Source organism: Mesoplodon bidens (assembly GCF_964165515.1).
Source record: "Mesoplodon bidens genome assembly, chromosome: 17".
Taxonomy (NCBI): Eukaryota; Metazoa; Chordata; class Mammalia; order Artiodactyla; family Ziphiidae; genus Mesoplodon; species Mesoplodon bidens.
In genome coordinates, this window is record NC_138174.1 from 23,705,240 (window position 1) to 23,730,626 (window position 25,387).

The 25,387-nt window shown below is 39.7% G+C and overlaps 1 protein-coding gene across 1 annotated transcript in view; it reads left to right on the forward strand.

Moving 5' to 3' along the window:
• The window catches only part of LOC308605028 (uncharacterized protein), a gene marked incomplete at its 5' end in the record, with an annotated part of 108,690 nt that overhangs the window by 31,218 nt on the left and 52,085 nt on the right, over positions 1-25,387 (forward strand). The window contains one exon of the mRNA XM_081214696.1: positions 14,611-14,698. The remainder of the gene's footprint in view (positions 1-14,610; positions 14,699-25,387) is intronic.

Sequence of the window (25,387 nt, forward strand, 5' to 3'; positions counted from 1 at the left end):
TTTATATGTTTTTTTCCTTTTTAAAATTTTATTTTTTGTTGAATGGAGGACTCTTTAAATTCTACAGTGCTTTACAATTTTCAAAGTTTTCTCACACATGATTTCATATGATCCCATAATAACTCCTTTTTTCCCCCTACTCCTATATTGCCCCTCCCCACTGTAACCACTGGTTTATTCTCTGTATCTGTGAGTCTGCTTCTTTTTTGTTCACTAGTTTTTTGTATTTTTTAGATTCCACCCATAAGTGGTATCACACAGTATTTGTCTTTCCCTCTCTGACTTATTTCACTTAGCATAGTGCCCTCCATGTCTATTCATGTTGCTGCAAATGGCAAAATTTCATTCTTTTTTATGGCTGAATAATATTCCATTATATATATATATATATATATATTTGCCACGCTTTCTTTATCCATTGATCTGTTGATGGACACTCAGGTTGCTTCCATACCATGGCAATTGCAAATAATGCTGCTATGAACATTGGGGCGCATGTATGTTTTCAAATTAGTGTTTTTATTTTTTTCAGGTATATACCCAGGAGTGGAATTGTTGGGTCATATGGTAGCTCTACTTTTAGTTTTCTGAGAAACCTTTATATATATATATATACTTCTGAGTGGAAAGAAGATTCCCAGAATAGAGAAGACTTTCTAATACCAACCTCCAGCTTCTGTCTGAAGTGTAGCAATAGTTATGGGGTAGTTTAGGCTGGGTCTCTGACAACACCATAATTTATCTCATTGATGATTAAGGATGGGCCAGATGGATACAAACAGCTTTTGAATACCATCAAGGAGAAGAAGCCTATGAATTTACTGACTTTAGAGAGCAGTCAACTGTTGCCTTCTGATGTTTATTATTATATAAATTTTATGACAAGAATAAAGACAGTAAAACAAAATTCACAATTCCATAACTGTAACACAATAATAATACTTGAGTTCACTCATCCACAGACATACCTGAATTATATATGGTTGTAATCATAATCTAGACATAATTTCATATGATGCTTTTTTGAACTGAACATTGTATCTAAAGACTCTTTCATGTTGTTTCAATATTTCTTTATTATAAATTTAGATTGCTTCCGAAGTTTTACTATTCTAGAGAGTTCTGTAGAAAATATCTTCATCAGCTTACCTTTCCTTTTTAAAAAAAATTCTTTAGGCTAAATTCTTAAGAGTGGGATTACTGAATAGAAAATTATCTTTTTTTTGGCTCTGGATTTATCATACATCTTCTTTCCAAATGGCTTTCCATAATTTATGCAAGTGGAATCCAGTCTTCTTGGAAACCAAAAAAGCTTAGTTTTACTTATAGCAACACACACTTTGTTAGGTTCATGAACAAATAAAATGTACAACATATTGTAAAAGTAAATTCTTTGCATATGGAAGATATAAAAGTTCTTCCTTTATTTGTAATATCCAAATCTGGGAACAATCCAAATTTCCACTAATAGATCAATAGGCATCTAAATTGTTCTACATCCATACAATGGAATACTGTTTAGCAATTAAAAGGAAGGAATCATTGATACATGTGGCAACATGGATGAATTAAAAAATAATTATGCTCAGTGAAAGAAGCCAGACAAAAAAGAGTACATAATGTATGATTCCATTGTACTATCTTTAAAAAATGGAAACTAATCATAGTGATAGAAAGCAGATAAGTGATTGCCTGGGGACACTGAGGCGGGGGTGGAGAGGGGCAAGAAGGACAGATTACAAAGGAGCACATGGAAAATTTGGAGGTTGATGGATATGTTTACATTAAGTCCCCTACATATGAACGAGTTTGTTCCAAGAGCGTGTTCATAAGTCCAACAAAGTTAGCCTAGGTACCCAACTAACACAATTGGCTATATACTGCTGCTTTTATGCTTGCTTCTGGACATCCTGGGCTTGAAATAAAGATACTTCACTACTGTACTCTATACAGTACTGTACAGTAAAATACACAAAAGCACAACCACTTGTAGAGGATGCACACATGTGACAGTGTACTCCAGATATGTCAACTAACTTTTATGTGATTGGACATGCTAACCCACGTTCGCATCTTTGAAAGTTCGCAACTTGAAGGTTTGTATGTAGGGGACTTACTGTACGTGATTGTGATGATAGTTTCATGAGCATACAGTTGGTCCTTCATATCTGCAGGTTCTGTATCAGCAGATTCAACCAACAGAGGATCAAAAATGTTGGGAAAAAGAAGAAAATTCCAGAAACTACCAAACACCCAAACTTGAATTTGCGATGCTTTAACACCTATTTACATAGCATTTACATTGTATTTACAATTATTTATATAGCATTTACATTGTATTAGGTATTATAAATAAGCTAGAGATGATTTAAAGTATACGAGAGGGGAGACCTCAAGATGGTGGATGAGTAAGACATGGAGATCACCTTCCTCCCCACACATACATCAGAAATACCTCTACACGTGGAACAACTCCTACAGAACACCTACTGAACGCTGGCAGAAGACCTCAGACTTCCCAAAAGGCAAGACATTCCCCATGTACCTGGGTAAGGAAAAAGAGAAAAGGAAAAACAGAGACAAAAGGATAGGGACGGGACCTGCACCGCTGGGAGGGAGCTGTGAAGCAGGAAAAGTTTCCACACACTCAGAAGCCCCTTCGCTGGTGGAGACGGGTGGTGGGTGGGGGGAAACTTTGGAGCCACAGAGGAGAGTGCAGCAACGGGTGCAGAGGGCAAAGCGGAGAGATTCCCGCACAGAGGATCAGTGCTGATCAGTACTAACCAGCCTGAGAGACTTGTCTGCTCACCCACCGGAGTGGGTGGGGGCTGGGAGCTGAGGCTCAGGCTTCAGAGGTCAGATCCCAGGGAGAGAACTGGGGTTGGATGCGTGAACACAGACTGAAGGGGGCTAGTGCACCACAGCTACCCGGGAGGGAGTCAGGGGAAAAGTCTGGAACTGCCAAAGAGGCAAGAGACCATTGTTTTGGGGTGCGTGAGGAGAGGGATTCAGAGCACTGCCTAAGGCAGCTCCAGAGAAAGGCATGAGCTGCGGCTATCAGCGTGGACCCCAGAGACGGGCATGAAACACTAAAGCTGCTGCTGTAGCCACCAAGAAGCCTGTGTGCAAGCACAGGTCACTATCCACACCTCCCCTCCTGGGACCCTGTGCAGCCCGCCACTGCCAGGGTCCCATATTCCAGGGACAACTTCCCCGGGATAACACACGGTGAGCCTCAGGCTGTTGCAACGTCATGGTGGCCTCTGCCTCCGCATGCTCACCCTGCATTCCATACCCCTACCTTCTCCCTGGCCTGAGTGAGCCAGAGCCCCCTAATCAGCTGCTACTTTAATCCTGTCCTGTCTGAATGGGGAACAGATGCCCTCAGGTGACCTACACACAGAGGCAGGGCCAAATCCAAAGCTGAACCCCAGGAGCTGTCTGAACAAAGAGAAAGGGAAATTTCTCCCATCAGCCTCAGGACCAGCCGATTAAATGTCCACAATCAACTTGAAGTACCCTGCATCTCTGGAATACCTGAATAGAATATGAATCACCCCAAAATTGAGGTGGTGGACTATGGAGCAACTGTAGACTTGGGGTTCGGTTTCTGCATCTCATTTGTTTCTGGTTTTACGTTTATCTTAGTTTAGTATTTAGAGATTATTATTATTGGTAGATTTATTTATTGATTTGGTTGCTGTCTTTTTCTTTAATATATATATATATATATATATATATTTATATGTTTTTCCTTTTTCTCTTTTTGTGAGTGTGTGTGTGTATGCTTCTTTGTGTGATTTTGCCTGTACAGCTTTGCTTTTACATTTGTCCTAGGGTTCTGTGTGTCCATTTTGTTTGTTTGTTTTTAGTGTAGTTTTTAGAGCTTGTTATAATTGGTGGATTTGTTTTTTGGCTTCATTGCTCTCTTTCTTTTTTTAATTACTTTAATTTTTTTTATTTTTAATAATTAAAAAAATTTTAATAACTTTCCTTCCTTCCTTCCTTCCTCCCTCCCTCCCTTCCTTCCTTTCTTTTCTTTTTTTCTCCCAATTCTTCTGAGCTGTGTGGCTGACAGGGTCTTTGTTCTCTGGCCGGGTGTCAGGCCTGTGCCTCTGAGGTGGGAGAGCTGAATTCAGGACATTGGTCCACCAGAGACCTCCTGGCCCTATGTAATACCAAATGGTGAAAGCTCTCCCAGAGATCTCCAACTCAACGCTAAGACCCAGGTCCACTCAACAACCAGCAAGCTACAGTGCTGGACACACTATGCCAAACAACTAGCAAGACAGGAACACAACCCCACCCATTAGCAGAGAGGCCGCCTAAAATCATAAGGTCACAGACACCCCAAACCACACCACTGGATGTGGTCCTGCCCACCAGCAAGACAAGATTGAGCCTCATCCACTAGAATACAGGCACCAGTCCCCTCCACCAGGAAGCCTACACAATCCACTGAACCAACCATAACCACTGGGGGCAGACACCAAAAACAAAGGAAACTATGAACCTGCAGCCTGTGAAAAGGAGTCCCCAAACACAGTAAGTTAAGCAAAATGAGAAGACAGAGAAACACACAGCAGATGAAGGAGCAAGGTAAAAACCCACCAGACCAAACAAATGAAGAGGAAATAGGAAGTCTACCTGAAAAATAATTCAGAGTAATGATAGTAAAGATATCCAAAATCTTAGAAATAGAATGGAGAAAATATAAGAAACTTTTAACAATGACCTAGAAGAACTAAAGAGCAATCAAGCAATGAGGAACAACACAATAAATGAAATTAAAAATTCTCTAGAAAGAATCAATAGAATAACTGAGGCAGAAGAACGGATAAGTGACCGGGAAGATAAAATAGTGGAAATAACTAACACAGAGCAGAATAAAGAATGAAAAGAATTGAGGACAGTCGCAGAGATCTATGGGACAACATTAAACACACCAACTTTCAAATTATAGGGGTCCCAGAAGAAGAAGAGAAAAAGAAAGCGACTGAGAAAATACTTGGAGAGTATAGTTGAAAACATCCCTAATATGGGAAAGGAAGTAGTCAATCAAGTCCAGGAAGCACAGAGTCCCATACAGAATAAATCCAAGGAGAAACACACCAAGACACATACTAAAAAAACTATCAAAAATTAAATACAAAAAATATTAAAAGCAGCAAGGGAAAACCAACAAATAATATACAAGGGAATCCCTAGAAGGTTAACAGCTGATCTTTCAGCAGAAACTCTGCAATCCAGAAGGGACTGGCAAGACATATTTAAAGTGATGAAGGGGTAAAATCTACAACCAAGATTACTCTACCCAGCAAGGATCTCATTCAGATTTGACAGAAATTAAAACCTTTACAGACAAGCAAAAGCTAAGAGAATTCAGCACCACCAAACCAGCTTTACAATAAATGCTAAAGGAACTTCTCTAGGCAGGAAACACAAGAGAAGGAAAAGACCTACAATAACAAACCCAAAACAATTAAGAAAATGGTAATAGGAACATACATATCGATAACGACCTTAAATGTAAATGCATTAAATGCTTCAACCAAAGGACATAGACTGGCTGAATGGATAAAAAAACAAGACCCATATATATGCTGTCTACAAGAGGCCCACTTCAGACCTAGGGACACATAAGATTGAAAGTGAGGGGATAGAAAAAGATACTCCATGCAAATGGAAATCAAAAGAAAGCTGGAGTAGCATTTCTCATATCAGACAAAATAGACTTGAAAATAAAGACTATTACAAGAGCCAAAGAAGGACACTACATAATGATCAAGGGATCAATCTAAGAAGAAGATATAACAATTGTAAATATTTAGGCAGCCAACATAGGAGCACCTCAATACATAAGGCAAATGCTAACAGCCATAGAAAGGGAAATCAACAGTAACACAATCACAGTAGGGGACTTTAACACCCCACTTTCACCAATGGACAGATCATCCAAAACGAAAGTAAGGAAATACAAGCTTTAAATGATACATTAAACAAGATGGACTTAATTGATATTTATAGGACATTCCATCCCCAAACAACAGAATACACTTTCTACTCAAGTGCTCATGGGACATTCTCCAGGATAGATCATATCTTGGGTCACAAATCAAGCCTTGTTAAATTTAAGAAAATTGAAATCATATCAAGTATCTTTTCTGACCACAATGCCATGAAACTAGATATCAATTACCAGAAAAAATCTGTAAAAAATACAAACACATGGAGGCTAAACAATACACTACTAAGTAACCAAGAGATCACTGAATAAATCAAAGAGGAAATCAAGAAATAACTAGAAAAAATTGTTTGACAATGAAAACATGATGACCCAAAACCTATGGAAACACTCCCATTTACCACTGCAACAAAAAGAATAAAATACCTAGGGATAAACTGACCCAAGGAGACAAAAGACCTGTATGCAGAAAACTATAAAACACTGATGAAAGAAATTAAAGATGATACAAACAGATGGAGAGATATACCATTGTTCTTGGATTGGAAGGATCAACACTGTGAAAATGACTATACTACCCAAAGCAATCTACAGATTCAATGCAATCCCTATCAAACTACAAATGGTATTTTTCACAGAAGTAGAACAAAAAATTTCCCAATTTGTATGGAAACACAAAAGACCCTGAATAGCCAAAGCAATGTTGAGAAAAATGGAGCTGGAGGAATCAGGCTCCCTGACTTCAGACTATGCTACAAAGCTACAGTAATCAAGTCAGTATGGTACCGGCACAAAAACAGATATATAGATCAATGGAACAGGATAGGAAGCCCAGAGATAAACCCATGCACATATGGTCACCTTATTTTTGATAAAGGAAGCAAGAATATACAATGGAGAAAAGACAGCCTCTTCAATAAGTGGTTCTGGGAAAACTGGACAGCTACATGTAAAAGAATGAAATTAGAACACTTCCTAACACAATACACAAAAATAAACTCCAAACGGATTAAAGATCTAAATGTGAGGCCAGACACTATAAAACTCTTAGAGGAAAATGTAGGCAAAACACTCTATGACCTAAATCACAGCAAGATCCTTCTTGACCCACCTCCTAGAGAAATAGAAATAAAAACAAAAATGAACAAATGGGACCTAATGAAACTTAAAAGCTTTTGCACAGCAAAGGAAACCATAAACAAGACAAAAATACAACCCTCAGAATGGGAGAAAATATTTGCAAATGAAGCAACTGACCAATGATTAATCTCCAAAATTTACAAGAATCTCATGCAGCTCAATATCAAAAAAACAAACAACCGAATCCAAAAATGGGCAGAAGACCTAAATGGACATTTCTCCAAAGAAGATATACAGATTGCTAACAAACATATGAAAGGATGCTCAACATCACTAATGATTAAAGAAATGCAAATCAAAATTACAATGAGGTATCACCTCACACCAGCCATTATGGCCATCATCAAAAAAAACTTACAGGGCTTTCCTGGTGGCGCAGTAGTTGAGAGTCCTCCTGCCGATGCAGGGGACATGGGTTCGTGCCCCGGTCTGGGAGGATCCCACATGCTGTGGGGCGGCTGGGCCCGTGAGCCATGGCCGCTGAGCCTGCGCATCCAGAGTCTGTGCTCCACAACGGGAGAGGCCACAGCAGTGAGAGGCCCACGTACTGGGAAAAAAAAATTTACAAACAATAAATTCTGGAGAGGCTGTGGAGAAAAGTGAGCCCTCTTGCACTGTTGGTGGGAATGTAAATTGATACAGCCACTATGGAGAACAGTATGGAAGTTCCTTAAAAACTAAAAATAGAACTACCATACGACCCAGCAATCCCTCTACTGGGCATATACCCTGAGAAAACCACAAATCAAAAAGAGTCATGTAGCACAATGTTCATTTCAGTTCTATTTACAATAGCCAGCATGTGGAAGCAACCTAAGTGTCCATCAACAGACGAATGGATAAATAAGATGTGGCACATATATACAACGGAACATTACTCAGCCTTAAAAAGAAACAAAATTGAGTTATTTCTAGTGATGTGGATGGGCGCAGAGTCTGTCATACAGAGTGAAGTAAGTCAGAAAGAGAAAAAGTAATACTGTATGCTAACGCATATATATGGAATCTAAAAAAAAAAAGTGTTCTGAAGAACCTAGGGGCAGGGCAGGAATGAAGATGCAGACATAGAGAATGGACTTGAGGGCATTGGTAGTGGGAAGCATAAGCTGGGACAAAGTGAGAGAGTGGCATGGACATACATACACTACCAGATGCACAATAGATAGCTAGTGGGAAGCAGCACATAGCAGAGGGAGATCAGCTCAGTGTTTTGTGTCCACCTAGAGGGGTGGGATAGGGAGGATGGGAGGGAGATTCAAGAGGGAGGAGATATGGGGATATATGTATATGTTTAGCTGATTTACTTTGTTATAAAGCAGAAATTAGCACACCATTGTAAAGTGATTATACTCCAATAAAGATGTTTAAAAAAAAGAAATTAAAACTGAGAAAAATTTAAAACATTAATTCATTTAAAAATAAGTTAATTACGTTTAAACAAATTTTTGTTAATGAAAACTAAGTAAACTTTCCAAAACAAACAAAGAAAAATAAATGAAGTATTCTAGAGAATGTGCATAGGTTATACACAAATACTACATCATTTTATATAAGGGAATTGAGCATCTTCGGAGTTTGGTATCCACAGAGGTCCTGGAACCAATCTCCTGCAGATACAGAGGGACAACTGAATGCATATGTCCAAACGTATCAAGTTGTACACTGTAAGTACATGCAGTTTGCTCCATATTAATTTTACCTCAATCAAGCTGTCTCAAAAAATAAAATTTGTTGCTCAATATTTCCAACTCTTTGAAGATGACAAGCAAATGAGGAACATGAGTTGTTAATTCATTATCATTAGGTAGTAATAATGGGTTTAAGGGACACATTATTGTATTTCCCCCTAAAATATACTCAAGTTCTAGCCCCCACTACCTAGGAATGTGATCTTATTTGGAAACAGGGTCTTTTCAAGCACAATCAAGATGAGGTCATACTGGATCAGGGTGGGCCTTGAATCTAATGCTTGGTATCCCCTAAGAGGAGAGGATGCATGGAGAGACACACAGAGAGAATAACGCCATGTGTAGATAGAGGCAGAGACTGGAGTGATATAGCTATTCTAATCCCAGTAACACAAAGGATTGTTGAGAGCTACTAGAAGCTGCTAGAAGCTGGGAAGAGGCAAGGAAGGATTCTTCTCTAGAGCTTTCAGAGGGTACATGGCCCTGCTGACACCTTGATTTCAGACTTCTAACCTATAGAACTGTGAGAGAATACATTTTTGTTGTTTTGAAATTACCAGAAGTGATAATTTGCTACATCAGCCCTTGGAAACTAATACATATAGCAACATGCTTTTATTAGCTAGTCTACTCTAATTTTAAACAAAGTTGATTATAATACCAAAGGAAATATACATGATATCTGTATTATAGAACCAGATGTCTGATTATTTCATGTCTGATGAAACTTTGTATTTTATAAAGTGAATCCCCCTTTGTTCTGTCCTTGTTTCTCTCCTCTCTCCAGCAGCCACATGTGTTATCACCATGTCTTTATATTAATATGAACACAGTGATTATCAAAGAATTGTCTGTGGATGCTTGATGATCCCTGAGACACTTCCAGGGAGTCTGTGAGGTCAAAACTCTTCTCAGTTTTGATATGTTCACTGTTGACATTTGCAGTGACAGTACAAAAGCAATGGTAGATAAAACTGCTGACATCTTAGCACAAATCAAGATAGTACCACCAACTGCACTAGTAGACATTTTATTCTTCATCTGCATGTACTGGCAAAAGAAAAAGAGTTTCACTTAGGAATCACCTTGATGAAGCAGCAGTATTATTAATTTTATTAAATCTTTATCCTTGGGTGTACGTGTCTTTGTAACAGCCTGTGTGATGATGTGGGGAGTACAAATAATGTCTTTCTGTTACATAGAAAAGTCCAAAAAAAAAAAAAGCACTTGTGTGGTTGAGTTTTGAACTGAACTAGCAGCTTTTTTCATGAACACCATTTTTATTTGACAGACTCTGGTTATTCAAATTATTCAGACTTGGGTACTTAGCAGACATGCCCCTCTATGCTCAGAGATTTTCCTTTGGAGACAGCAATCTTAAGAGATTGTGTTTCCTTGACGGAGGATGATATTTCCTGTAAAATCTTAAACACAGGTAAAGCTCAGGGAGTTACAGGGATTTGCTGAAGGACACATACCATAAAGTAGCAGACATGGGCTTAGAAATCAGGCCCCCTTACTTCCAGCCTGCTACTCTTCCCATTTCACTAAATGAGACAAGTGGCTTTTCATATTTCATTCATCCTCTCCTTGAGACAGAATTAATGCTGCAAGAGAAAGAAATGCCAGGTGGAAAAACTGACAAGTCAGATATTACACAGGCACTTAATTTTTATTTTGTAATTTTCACAGTCTGAGCAACCAAGTAGAATGCATAAAGAAGACACTAAAATGTGGCCTAATAAAATTCATTTGACCAGAAATACGGGCTTCCATGTTTTTGTCTCCAGCTCAGGTTTTTTTTGTTTTTCATTTTTAATGTCAACTGTTCTCTGAGTCCAGCGCTCACTTTGGCAAAAACTACATTTAGTTGCAAATTGAGACACGGTGCATAGCTGCTATGATTAAGGAATTCAGAATCTTATCCAATATAAGGCCTTGAGGGCAGAAAGAAATGCTGAGGGAAAAACATTTCAATGTTGCCCTGTCTAGATGAATGCCTGAAATAAATATTAACTGTTATTTCTGCCAACTTTCCCTCTGTTTTATATACTTCATTTCCCCCACTTTTGAGTCTACAGTGTATTTCAGCAACATTATGGGTTTCTACTCATGATGAGTCTTCTCAGCGTGGGCTGGGTCAGTGTTTGTAGCTCAGCTGGCTGGTGCCAGAGTGGAGGGCACGTCTGATTTGATTCCACCCCAGGCACTGAAGAATTTTGAAGATTTTCCTCCTAATATTTGGCTTTACTTGATAATCCCAGAGCATGCTGGGAAATCTCAGCAAGAGGAAAAATTTAGTAACCACAAGGAGGCCTGCTTGCAAGGTTGTGGGTAAGTGTGAAAGCTTATGAGTATGACTGTTAATGACTTGTATGTTCTGCTTTTCACGAGATTTTCTCTCAACAAAAAGTGTGTAGGCTTGTGAGGACAGACAGCTTTTAGAAAACTCAGGCGTCCCCAGAAAGACAAATGCATGATTGAGTCATTTCCCAAGAGAGAAGCCACTAAGTGAGCCAGGTACGTGGAACCATGTGGTTCAGGATTTAGAATTTCAAAAGCAGGAGCTGGCAAAGGGTTGCATGGGATTTTAGCCTCACGTTTTCATCATCATTTTTCTTTCTTATGTTTGAGTACTGAAATTGCCCTTGGCATATGCAGAATAAGGGACATGCTATCTACCTCTAGTCAACGTTGGAGAAAGTGTTCAGTTCAGAAATAGACTTTGTAGCCGAGAAGGTGATCAAATCTCCGAGGCTTGAAGAGTTTTTCTGTATGTGTGCAAACCAGTTTCTCATGTATCTTCTTTTCGATTCTGTTTTTCCCCTTTTTGTTGTTGTTGTTTGTTTATATATAGTCACTAAGACTCTGTGTTGGAAATGTCTAACAATAGGCTAGATTTTTATTTGGTCTGGGTGCTCCAGATGTGAGCTGGCCCAGCGGAGGTGGTGGTGGAGATGGAGCCTTTGCACTGTGCTCTGGGAGTGGGTAGATTTCACTGACTGGGTTACAAGGCTCTGGAACATTCTGTATTTAGAACTAGCTTTTCCGAGCATGCAGAGGCGTGTGATAGTGGCTGATCTTGACATAGAGGGAATCTAGCCAGAGGTGTCTGTGTACAGCATGTCCCAAAGTACAAGGTACATCATGACCCTGTTCCTATAGGGCTAACCTAACATGACAGCTAGGATGACTCTGGTCTTCTATATGCTGGAGACAACTTCACCTTCATCTAATTGAATACAGCTCACTTTATTAGGCTCCTACTAAGAAAAATGCATGAGATTTGAACGTAACTAATTCTTGTGACTTACTACCCTCACTTTATGTTTTTATTTATTTATTTTAAAAAATTTACCTATTTATTTATTTATTTATGGCTGCGTTGGGTTTTCGTTGCTGCACGCGGGCTTTCTCTAGTTGCGGCTAGTGGGGACTACTCTTCGTTGCAGTGCGCGGGCTGCTCATTGCGGTGGCTTCTCTTGTTGCAGAGCACAGGCTCTAGGTGCGCGGGCTTCAGTAGTTGTAGCACACAGGCTCTAGAGCGCAGGCTCAGTAGTTTTCGTGCACGGGCTTAGTTCCTCCGTGGCATGTGGGATCTTCCCAGACCGGGGCTCAAGCCCGTGTCCCCTGCATTGGCAGCCCGGATTCTCAACCACTGCGCCACCAGAGAAGCCCTACCCTCACTTTAAATTGTAGGAAACAGAGGATTAGAGAGAATAAGTGGCTTATCCAAGTTCATACAACTGGTTCTTCTCACCACATGTCTTCATTGTGATAAGAGAGACAACTTTCCTTTCTGTGACAAAAATACAGTCTCCTGCTCTCATTAGTGAGTCTATGATTTTTTTAAAAAAAAGACTTTATTTTTCTAGATTGCTTTTAAATTCACAGAAAAATTGAGAAAAGGGTACAGAGGTTGCCCATATATTACCTGCCTCCCTGACCCCCACCCGTTGTCAACATCCCTGTCCAGATTAGTATATTTGTTAAAGTCAGTAAACCTACATTGACACATCATTATCACTCAAAGTCCATAGTTTACAGTAGGGTTCACTCTTGGTGTTGTACATTCTATGGGTTTGGACAAATGTATAATAATATGTGTCCATTATTATGGTATCATATATAGCATTTTCACTGCCCTAAAAATCTTCTGTAATCTGCCTATTCAACTCTCCACACTGCCCTTCCTGCAACCCCTGGCAATGACTGATCTTTTTACTGTCTCCATAGTTTTGCCTTTGTCAGAATGCCATATAGTTGGAATCACATGGTATATAGCCTTTTCAGATTGGCTACATCCACTTAGTAATATACATTTAAGACCCCTCCATGCATTTTAATGACTTGATAGCTCATTTCTGTTTAGCACCAAAAAATATTCTACTGTCTGGATGTACCACAGTTTATTTACCAGTTTACCTACTGAAGAATATCTTGGTTGCTTCCAAGTTTTAGCAACTATGAATAAAGCTGCTATAAAAACCTAACTGCATTCCTCAAATTTTGCTATGTAGTATTTTTATTATTGTTCTAAATGTTTAGAATGATTTCTCCATTCATCCATGAATTATTTAGAAGCATATTTTTTTTTTTTTTTCGTTACGCGGGCCTCTCACTGTTGTGGCCTCTCCCGTTGCGGAGCACAGGCTGCGGACGCGCAGGCTCAGCGGCCATGGCCCACGGGCCCAGCCGCTCCGCGGCATGCGGGATCCTCCCGGGCCGGGGCACGAACCCGCATCCCCTGCATCGGCAGGCGGACTCTCAACCACTGCGCCACCAGGGAAGCCCTAGAAGCATATTTTTAACTTTCTAAATACATGGGCTTTAAAAAAATCTATCATTGATTTCTAATTTAACATTATAGATTAAATTAGAATTTAATGCAGAGAATGCAGATTATGATTGGATTCTTCGAAATTTATTGAGATTTTCCTTATATGGTCAGTTTTTATAGATAGTCCATGCATACTTCAATAGAATGTTTATTGTCTATGTTCCATAAATATGTATTAATATAGGGATTATTTGTTCTTCAAATATTCTATTACTCTTTCTTTGCTTTCTTGGTCTCTAAATTGCTGAGAGGTGTGTTAAAATCTTTTACTATGATGGTTGATATGTCAGTTTATCCTTTTCACTCTGTAACTTTTTGTTGTACATATTTGAAGGTATTTTATTGTGTGCATACAGGTTTAGAATTTTTATATCTTTCTGGAAAATTAACTTTTATTAATACATAAAAGCCCTCTTTATTAACAATGATTTTTACCCTTAAAGCTTATTTTTTGTCTGATATTATTTTAATTATACCATATTTCTTTTGGTTAGTACATGCTTAATATGTAATTTTTCTATACTTTTAATCCTCTGTGTTTTTTTGCTTTAGATGTTCCTTTTGTAAATTTTGTTTTTTTATGTGACTATTTAAAAAATATATGGTTTGACATTCTTTGTCTTAGTTGGACAGTTGAGTCTATTTACATATATTTGGATCTTCTTCCACCTTCCTTTTAAATTTTGTTTGACCAGACTCCTTTTGTGCAGTAAGTAGGTTGAGCTTTCCCTCCTAAGGTAACGAAATTATCAAGGTGTTTATTGAGCACAGTTTAATACACATACACAGATACATACCCCTCTAGGAAGTAGGTTATTTTTACCTTCATTTTACATCCAAGGAAACTGAGCCAGAATGGTTAATTACCTGGCTCTAGGTCACAAAGCATTTGTGTGGCAAAGATTAGATTTGAACCAAGATCTTCTGGAATTGGAGTCCAAGTCCCTAATCTTTTCATGCTTCCATCTTGTCTTCAGGATAGAGTCATCTCCGGTGGAACCGAAGATAAGAAAGAAGATCAAAGGAAGAAGAGGACTTCAGGAAAAGCCAGTAAAGAGTGCTGAGGTCAGAAATTTTATTGTCTTTAAAAAAAGATTGATTAGAGTTTTGAAAGTAAACAACTTTTTGCTTTGTCCTTGTTTCTTTGATGGAATTTACTCATCAGAAAATGATGATGTTTGCTACACAGTATAAGCAGCATTTAAACACATAGTCATTTTTTTATTAGTCATGGTATTTCACCCATGATGAAATGAAGGTTTCATAAAACCATAATTTGGAACAGAAATGGATGTTGATTTTGTCAGTTTTCTTGATAAGTAGAGAGATATGAAGAATATTATTGAACAAGCCTGACAATGAGAAGACCTAAGCCTATGTTCATTTCAGTGATTCACAAAGGAGATCAAAGTAAAATTTCTCTCTGTTTAAAGTATTCTGTTTTATTGTTTAAAAATTCACTTGGCAAGAATTTCTTGAGAATTTCTCTCAGGGTCACTGAAGCTAGTTTTGGTAATAAGTTTAGGATTTGAAGGCAAACAGTGATTTGGTTGAATGAAAATTTGATCATTAATTGTCTAAAAGTATAGAGATTGTGTGATTAAGGGGTAGGGAGGCAACTGCAACTATTTTGGGGGGACTGAAGACTATAAATGTAAACAGTCTGATTTTGTTTATGGATTCTATGAAATTTCAAGGTAATCATTTCTTCTGCCTTAGGTCACAGCAGCAGCTTTGTAGATCTAGTGCTATGTCTCCTTGTCTAAACTGTAACCCCTTTATGGTGATGTGGAGCTTCTGATAAGAGCTCTAAGTAGCTTGAACATCCAGTGAGAACCACATTGAAGCTGGCTTCAGAACCCTAGTTTTGTAGGTCTAGGTGACTAACATCTTTGATAAAGTAAGCTGAAAAATCCATTTTCAAATGAAATGTACTTATTTTAAACATAAAATACCTCTTAAGTGAGCAGAATCTGCAGTTGTAGATCTTTTTTAAAATTTTTTATTATTTATTTAATTGAAGTCTAGTTGATTTACAATGTTGTGTTAGTTTCAGGTATACAACAAAGTGATTCAGTTATACGTACATATATATCTATTTTTTCAGATTCTTTTCCCTTATAGGTTATAAAATATTGAGTATAGTTCCCTGTGCTATACAATAGGTCCTCACTGGTTATTTATTTTATATATAGTAGTGTGTATATTGCAGTTCTAGATCTTAAATGAAATTTGGGCATAAACAAAGGCTGAGTGTCACTCTGATTCACTGATAATCTACATTACCAAAACAGGATGCTGATTGTTGATGTTCCTTTTCTTCTATTGTAGGATCACCTCTACTTTGTATTAGTATGGGAAGAGTCTGTGAGATGTATCAATAGTTAAAAGATACTGCAGTAGGCTTTTAACTGTCTCCTCTCTTTTATTCTTGTTCTGTACAATTTTACACACATATTGCCATTGGAATAATTTTTTTTAAGCCGGTTGAATCTTATGGATAAAGTGCTCACTCTATAGCTTGGACTAAAAGCTATTCCCAGTCCAGTCCAATCCCAACCTGCATTCTGTTCTCAACTTCAATCCGCCATCACCACCTCCACACACACACACACACATGGAGTTCTAACCACTTGGTATTTGTTCTTACTTTCTTTGCACATGCTATTCATACTGCCTAAAATGCAGTATGAATACCTCTATAATCTCAAGACCCTAATTAAATATCACTTCCTCTTTGAAGCCATACAGAACCTACTTCCTATAGTTGTTTCTTTCTCTGTGCTTTCAAAGCACATTATAAATTCATCATTTTATGGAATTTACCAATCATATTCTAGTACGCCATAAACTATAAGATGTTGCAGTACAGTGAAAGCCGCAAAGAGTAGCTGCATAAAGATTAACTTTCCTTTTCTAGTTTACTACCATGCTTTTGTCATTTCCCACCTTGCTCCTAATTAGTTCTGGGGTGGAAAAAGAATAAAATTGCTGCTGGTGGGACTTAGACTTAAGTAAGTAATGGAGAAGATAAAGAGGACTAGTAGTAAGAAATGACAGCAAGGAGACAGGGAGATTCTGTGACCCTAAGGTGGTCTATATGGGCCTGCTGTTCTCAAGTAGCCATCTGTATCTAGGGGATGCACAGAAAACAGGCGTATGTGAATGTAAGATTACCTGTATAAAAAGCATATTCTGCTTAAGTCTAAGAAAAAACAGGATTAGATTAAACATTTGAAAAAAAGAATAACCTTCTACAAGTGTTAACGTTTCTGTAAAACTCACGTTAATCATATATCCTATTTTAATGTAACAGAAACATGAGTAAATGTTTATGCTGAAGTAATGTAAAAAATAGTTCAGTTTTTACTTAAAATTTGGAAAAGTGTAATAATCTGCTAACCACAGTTTTAGAAAGATGAGCTATTCAAGGCTATAGACTAGTCTGGTAATAATAGTAACGGTTGCCATTTATTCAGTGCCTATTAAATCCCAAACACTGTGAGGAATGCCTCATAACTTATTTTATTTTATATATTTTATTTTATTTAATCCATGCAAAGCTAGGTACAAGCACCCCCATTTTTTAGAACAGACAACTGATGCCCCAAGAGGTCAGATAACTTGCTCAGTGTCACCCAGTATGTGGAGAGAGTCTGAATTAGAATTCCAGTCTTTCTGCCTCCAAAGCACATCCTCTTTCAGGTTGCCTGACAAAGTAACTTCTGAGGACGAACATCTATGAAGAAATAAAGAGCTTCTCAAAAATCAGATCTGCAAACTAATACCTACAACTCAACAGCAAATGAGTCTACTAGTTAAGAGAAATGTATTTAAGAAATCAATTTGGTGTCCCTAAAAACATGCCTACCACATGCTACACAATGACTACAAAAACACTCAAAATAACTGATCAGATATAGTTATCTCTTGAAGGTTTTCCACCACTGTCTAGCCCAACATGAGGCCCTCTGACATTGGGCCAGGGGCACCATGTAAAGGTTGTGACCTACAACCCTGTCTGTCCATGGCCCTGTTCCACACTTCAGTCTTCTCTCTGCTTCTCTTGGCTTCCTGTTTTCTGACCCTGTGTCTGGTCACAGCATTCCATGCTGTCTTCTTCACTTTACTCTCTGCCTTACACAGGGTTCTATTCCTTCTGGGTGGGTACAGTCTTGGTGATTCCATTGACATTGGCCTACCTCTAGGTTCACAATGCAGACTATGGCCTTAACAGATACTCCTGTCATGATGTTTATCCAGGAGTAGTTTGAAGACCACTTCTGTCAAGATTATATTGGGGGCCTCCCTGGTGGCGCAGTGGTTGAGAGTCCGCCTGCCGATGCAGGGGACACGGGTTTGTGTCCCAGTCTGGGAAGATCCCACATGCCTCAGAGCGTCTGGGCCCGTGAGCCATGGCTGCTGAGCCTGCGCATCCGGAGCCTGTGCTCTGCAACGGGAGAGGCCACAACAGTGAGAGGCCCGCGTACCACAAAAAAAAAAAAAAAAAAAAAAAAAAAAAGATTATATTGGGAGGGAAGCTTGTGAAATATCTGAGTTGACTGAATCAGGACCTCTGGGGAGTGGGGCCCTGTAATCTGAACTTTAACAAGCTTTCTCTGTGATTTCTTTTGTGACCAGTGTTTTATAGGTACTGTTCTAGGTTTGATGTGATCCCTAGGCATCCCTATCCTTTCTGTCATCCTCTGCAATGACTCCCCTATATGTGAGGGCTCCCTGGCCTGACCTGACTCTGTGCCATGAGTGTGGTTAACTGTGGGTTGTTTATATTGCTTGGACCTTTTAGAAAATCCTATCCTTAGAGTGACTGCCTGCACTTTGCAATCACAAATGTAATTTTCCCTTTACTTCATACATAACCTAAATTTCCCCAAAGACTCATCTGTTTATGGGTACAAATAAAGCCACTTCATGTTTATAACCCAAATTTCACTGACTCATGCCCATACAGACATAATACAAGACCTTAATTTCCTGCAGAACTTTCCCTCAGTGTTTCTGGGAGGTTTTGAGATGGGCCTCCCAGGTGTCCTCAACGCTGCTTCTTTGCGCCGTGCTACTGGTTGATGTGTGTCACTTTTGGCGTCATTAGGCTATGCCTCTCCATGAATCCAAGGCTGGTGGCCTCCCTGCAGGTGTTGATCTCCATGACCAGGACTAGATGCTCTCTCTCTGTACTTTCAGAGCTGCAAACCCTTGAGGAGCCGGGGGTGATGCTGTGTTGCCAGGCATCCTGACTGGGTTGGAGCCAGTCTGTGCTTGGTATAGAAGTGAGAGGATACTGTTTGCTCTGACTCAGTGTTGTATTTTTTCCACCCAAGCAACACTATTACTCTCCTGGGTCTCCAAAGTCCTTCTCATTCAATTTCCGTGTGCAGCTCCTCTCTCCAACACCCCAAACACTAGTCTATATTTCCAGTCTGATCACTTCCTTGGATGCCCACAAATAAACTGTGTTCCCCAAAGAAAACCACTGTGAAAAATCTACTCCTTATAGACCTGTCACCAGTTCTTCGCAAATGCTCAGCCATATCTAATTCTCTGAAGCTCATTTTAAACTTAGGTGGGGACTCCTCCCCTACCCAACACACATCTTAACATCTGTTAAGTTCCTGACTCCAATGATCCCAGTTTTAGAGCTACTACAGAGAGACCCTTGAGAAGAGGTTGAAACAAATTTTAGAACATAGAATAAGCTGTCAGAGTGAGAGAATGCAACGGTACAGATACTGGAGAATTATTTATTTTTTGTTTCAAAGAGGACGTCTGATAAATTTAAGTTGCAGAATATGAAAGAAAAGAGAGAAGCAGAGAATGGAGCTGCATGCGGGATTCAGCATCTAAATGAAACACAGTCTCCCCTACTTTCCTCCTCCTTTACCACACAGGGCCAGCTGTCACCGAAAACTGTTTCCAAACCAATTACAATTCCTTTACCAGAAAGGAGGATAAAATCTTAACAAAGGAACAGATGATTGGATGCTATTGGTTCTTCTGACTCTGGAACTGCTTTAGAAAGGAAGTTGAATCTTTGCAGAATTATTATTATCAGTCATTCTTTATTGCTTCAGCTTTCTGTATTGCATTCTAATACACAAAGTAATGAAAACATAAAATAAAGAGAATAAAACACATAATACATCACTGTGCAGATACTGCAATCATAACAAATCCAAATGTAAATGCCCTGTAGGGAATACTTGAGCCTTCCAATACATTGCTAATAGTTTGCATGATACTACATCACGTTATTTATCTACTAAACTTGTCATGCTTTGCTCTGCTAAATATCATGCCAGCATCAACCCCAAATAGCACTAGTATTCTTTTCCATTTTCCACATGGAAGCATATTTCTTTGCTGTCACTGGTTTTAATGTTTGCAAAGAGTAGCTCCAGCTCCTGAATAATTAATGCATAATGATTACTAAGCTACGGGTAGTTTACTATTCTAGCCCCTCTGGTCTTTGCAAAGTTGCTTGCTTTAATATGCACTTCGAATTGGAACCAAGAGGTAGTAAAAGTCATTAAGACAGCATGGAGCTCAGTCAATAATGATTTACAGAGTTTGGATGCATCCTGGGTTTTTCATTCATGGCTCTCAAGCCCCATCTGCCGCTTGTGTTCTTACTTGATATCCTGTTTGCAAATGCTTCTCTGATGGAGGGTTTCTGTTCCGTTTACACTTAAAAGAATTGACACTCGAGTTCACGTCAAGTACACATTTCCTCTGTGGTGTTTCCAACACTGGAAGATCATTGGCAATGACTAAATACACTAGGACTATTTCTGCCAAATATATACATGTCAAGCAACTTCATGATCTCATATGATATGGACACTTAGTAAATATTAAATAATGGTAATAAGAATTACAAGAGTGACTCATCCAAAGCACTGTAGAAGAGACTTTTAAAAAGCTAGCTGGGGGCCTCCCTGGTGGCGCAGTGGTTGAGAGTCCGCCTGCCGATGCAGGGGATACGGGTTCGTGCCCCGGTCTGGGAGGATCCCATATGCCGCGGAGCGGCTGGGCCCGTGAGCCATGGCCGATGGGCCTGCGCATCCGGAGCCTGTGCTCCGCAACGGGAGAGGCCACAACAGTGAGAGGCCCGCATACCGCAAAAAGAAAAAAAAAAAAAAAAAAAAAAAAGCTAGCTGGGAGGGTTTTAAAGAGGAGCAAGAATGTTCTCATGGTGAGAGTGGGAGAGACCGACACTGCTATTTGCTGCTTGTGGTTTCTTCTCAAGGACATTCCTACAGATTAACTCAGACTTTAGTGACTCCCATGCGCTGTAAGCTGTGTTGTCCCAAAGGACAGAGATGGTCATTTTAGGGGCCTTGCCTGTGAGCAGGAATGATCAAATGTGCAAAGGATATCTAAGGAGAAGATGTGAGTGACTATGGCAGGGCAGATTCCCCTTGGGTGGGCATTAGAATGAGAACTAGTTGCCTCTAGAAAGTCAGTGACTCAAATTTTATTCTCCCTGGTACCTGGTCTGGGGCTGCACGTATAATATACAATAGAAAATTGGTCAAGATATTTGTGGGATGGTGGTAAATAGAAGAATATATTGTAAACACCATTCCACACTAACCAAATTGAGGTTTCAGTTTTTTATATATATATATATATGTATATATATATATATATATATATGTATATGTAAAAATATAAATATAAATAAATCTCTATCAATCGATCATAGATATCTTGGTTGCTCAGTGTTTTCCTCCCATGGAATATTATGCCATTTACCTTTTTTTTGGAGTCCCTCAAATATCTCCATTAAATACAATTTTTAAAAAACATTTTAGAAGTAAATATATAAATGCTTTGAGTCTGGTTTTGTAGATTGAAAAAAGGATCCGAGTTTGCTTGTGGCAGGAGATGTTAATTCTTTGAGATGGTTCAGAAAAGGGCTTTGACTAAGTGAATGCTGGTGACCTCCATGTTAACATAAGTCTAAAAGTCAAACTTGCTATTTCGTCCTCCCCCAGCAGACCCAGCCTTACGTACTGTAATTGGTGCTTTGCCCTTTCCAGCTCTTAGATTGTTGCTAGGCCTGGCACTGGGTTAAATGGAAGGGACCCTGGTCGTTGGTGGAGTAAACGGAAGGGAGGCTAAAGGTGTGCATTGCTCCATGCCTGCGATTGGTTTGCTAATGAATCATTTGTCAGAGAGGAATGAGGGGGAAGAGAAATAGCTGCAAAATGACCCGAGAAGCCCCACAATATGCTGTATGATTAAACAACGGAACGAGTATCACAATCTCTGAGTACTTTAGAGAAATAGAAGGCATTGACCACAAGTCAGTATCACATTCTGTGACAGATTCCCCACAGAGGACTCCCACTGAGTCAGGTTCTTCCACAGTTTATGGTGTGCAGTGAGTCCACTGGACGTATTCTTAGTTTAATGGGTTGGTTGCTGATTGCCATAATGGAGGGAGTGGAGGTGAGAGGAGTCAGGGAGTATCAGGGGAGACCACAAAAATACTTCGGTTCAGTCCTCGGGGCTCTCCCTACCCCACTGCCCTCTCCCTCCAGGTGTCAGGGCCCTATCTTCCTTTCCAGGTGTTTATGGTTACTTGTGTGGGTGACCCAAGCCATCGAAGGGGAGGGGAGGTGACTGTCCACATGAAATGGGTTTAAGGGAATGGAGAAGCGAGTTTAACTCCTGCTTGTCAGCCAGTGGGGAGCACCCAGACTGCTGTGGCCTGAGTGCTGTCGCTGCCGTCTTGAAGCTCCGGGGGGCAAAGCTGGGCAGCCTCTCAGTGGCCCTCCATTCCCACCCATGAGATCTCACCTCACTCCTTCCCAGCCATGAAATTGTTTTCTGGACTGAATGACATAGCGGACCAAAGATCCTCTATTTTTCCTAATTTGTACCATCTGGTACCTGCATTTCAACTTGTCAAACAGGAGAAAAATATTTGACTCCATTCTTCGCTTTAATACTCCTAAGGTGATTCATAATGCCTTGCTTGAGTCAGGAGAGACACCCTGTGGAACGTTTGAAGAAATTCTGGGGAGGGGGAGAGTTGATGTGGGAAGGGGATTGAACACAGTTAAAACTTTAAAAATATCCTGCCATATTTATTATTAGATATGCAGATAACCTCCTAAAGTGTGTGTGACCTTGGGTAAATAATTTACCCTCCTCTCTGTACCTTCATGTTTCCATTTATAATGGGTATAACAATTGCACCTAATTCCTAAGGTTGTCAGTATTAAAAGTATATGCATATATACTTCAGTATAGTACTGGGCATGTCACATAAAGATATGTTCCCTGTGAAGGAGTCAGCCACCCTTTCTACTTTGGAAGGCTGGAAAGCCACTATCACGTCCCAAAACTCCTAGTCATAGTCTGGGATTGGGTCACATTCCGAGCATCCCTGGCATGAGATACAGGGAAACAGGTTTGGGCTTTAAAGTCAGAGAACCTCGATTTGAATCCTGGCTGAACCTCTTATTTGACTCTAAGCCAATTATGCAATGTGTTCGTTTCCTGTGCTATAATAAATTACCATAAGCTCTGTGGCTCAAAACAACAGAGGTTTATTCTTCTACAGTTCTGTGAGCTAGAAGTCCAAAATCAGTTCCACTGGCTCCAAATCAAGGTGTCACCAGGGCTGCACTCCCCTGGGAGCTCTAGGGAATTCTGTTCCTTGCCTCTTCTGCCTCCGGCGGCTGCTGGTATTTCTTGGTTTGTGGCTACATCACTCCAATTTCTGCCTCTGTAGTCACATTGCTTCCTCATGTGTGTGTGTATGTGTGTGTGTGTGTGTGAAATCTCCCTCTGCTTCCCATGAGGACCCTTGTGATTACATTTAGGGGCCACTGGATAATCTCTTCATCTCAAAATCCTTAATTTAGTGGTATCTGCAAAGATCCTTTTTCCTTATAAGGTAACGTTTATAGATTCCAGGGATTAGTAATTAATATCTTTGGAAGGTTATTATTCTGCCTACTATTCCGGACTTCTCTTAGTCCATTATTTCACTTGTAAAATGGGAATAATAGTACCAAATTCACAGGTTACTGTGAGGATTAATTCAATGTGTTATACAATAGGTAGTAAGAAAGATCTTCAAAATTCCATTTAGACCAGTGTAGCTGCAGTGTGCACCCTGCTGTCCTGTGGCAAGATGCAACATGCAGCCTCTGTTTTCTGAAATGGGATTAGGATAGTCAGAAGTGGAAAATCATGTCATTAGTTTTTGTTCAGGTCAAACATTACAGGCCTACTCTTTGCTGGACACTCTTCTGAGGACTGAAATTACAAGGATAAAGCCCGGATCTTGAGGAATTCCATTCCTGATCTATTCTCTTTGGGGTGCACAGGCATAGGCAGTGTGAATCCACTGCATTAGGTGTCCTGCTAGGATGAACCGAGAGCGCTGTGATACAGAGTGGCCGTGGAGTTGGCCAGGGAGGGCTTCGCATCTGCATGGGTGGTGACGTTGGGAAAACTCAATTTGCCTGTGGATCGGGCCCTTCTCAGTTTCTTCGTAGTTACAAGCTAAACAGGTCATTTCTATGCCCTGTGGCTCCTGAATTTTGGAGTGGAGTAGATGATGATGCTGTGGAATGAGAACAAAAATGTGAATAAAAACATGGATTTCACCGCTTGATTCTTCTCCAGAGCTTGCAGGTCACAGAGAGTTGTATCAGGGAGATGCTTTTCAATGTAGCACAGAGCCCAGGAGGGCTCTTAGTCCTTTTCTCCCACTTCCCAATTTAAGCATGACTGAATCTTTAATAATCCAACCAAATAAATGATGAAATACCCAGTGACAGCTGGTGGGATTGATGGAGCTGTCCCTGGAAATAGGTTTGTAATTCTGTCGTGTTGACGGGAAAGAGGATGTTGATCAGTCTGTCCCCAGTTCATCACCATGTTCACGAGGGCTGCTGACTCATCATTTCCTGTCAGATCCCTTGTTCAGTCTGCAGTGGAGGTAGACCTGGGAACGTGTCATTCTCATCTATTGGGAAGAAATGTTGTTTTCTCCCAAATTGTTTCAGCCCTCTAAGTAATTATTATATGAGAGCTAACAATTATAGTTCCAGTTTTAGAGAAGCTGATAAATTATGGGGATCCTATTTGGAGAGACAGGGCATATTTATCAAAAGATACCAATTCCCAGTAGCATATTCCAAAGCAGCAAATGAGTGGCTCAAACAAGGAGTTTTGGAAGAGGCTGGTGTTTGGGGAAGACTCCACCGAAGAGGTGGGTCCAGAGCTGAGCTTGCGCATGTTGGCAGTTAGGAGGAACTTGGAAGGGGCTTCCCAGGGACACAGAAAGAGTGGAACTAGTGTGGGACAGAGGCAGGAATGTGCTAATGTGCCTTTAGGACAAGATTTGTATCCATGTGGATAAAGTAGTGTGATTAGAGCCATATGATTGTAAAATAAAAGTCTTAATAGGGAGGTTCAGTCCAGATTCACTCATCCAACATACATTTATTCATTCATCAAGCTACTTATTGAGAGTATACTGTGTACTAGCCTTGACCCCGAAGTAATGTATTTTGTATGTTGCCGTATTGGTAATGAGAAACTAAGAAGATTTTTGAGCATTGGAGAAAAGTAAAATCATGTAAAATCATGGAGTAAACTAAAAATGATGATCTGAGAAGATTCATTGAGCTACCTTGTATAGAATGGATTAGAATGGGAGATACTGAAAATAGAGAGATGAGTTAGGGAACCATTGCAGGTGAAAGA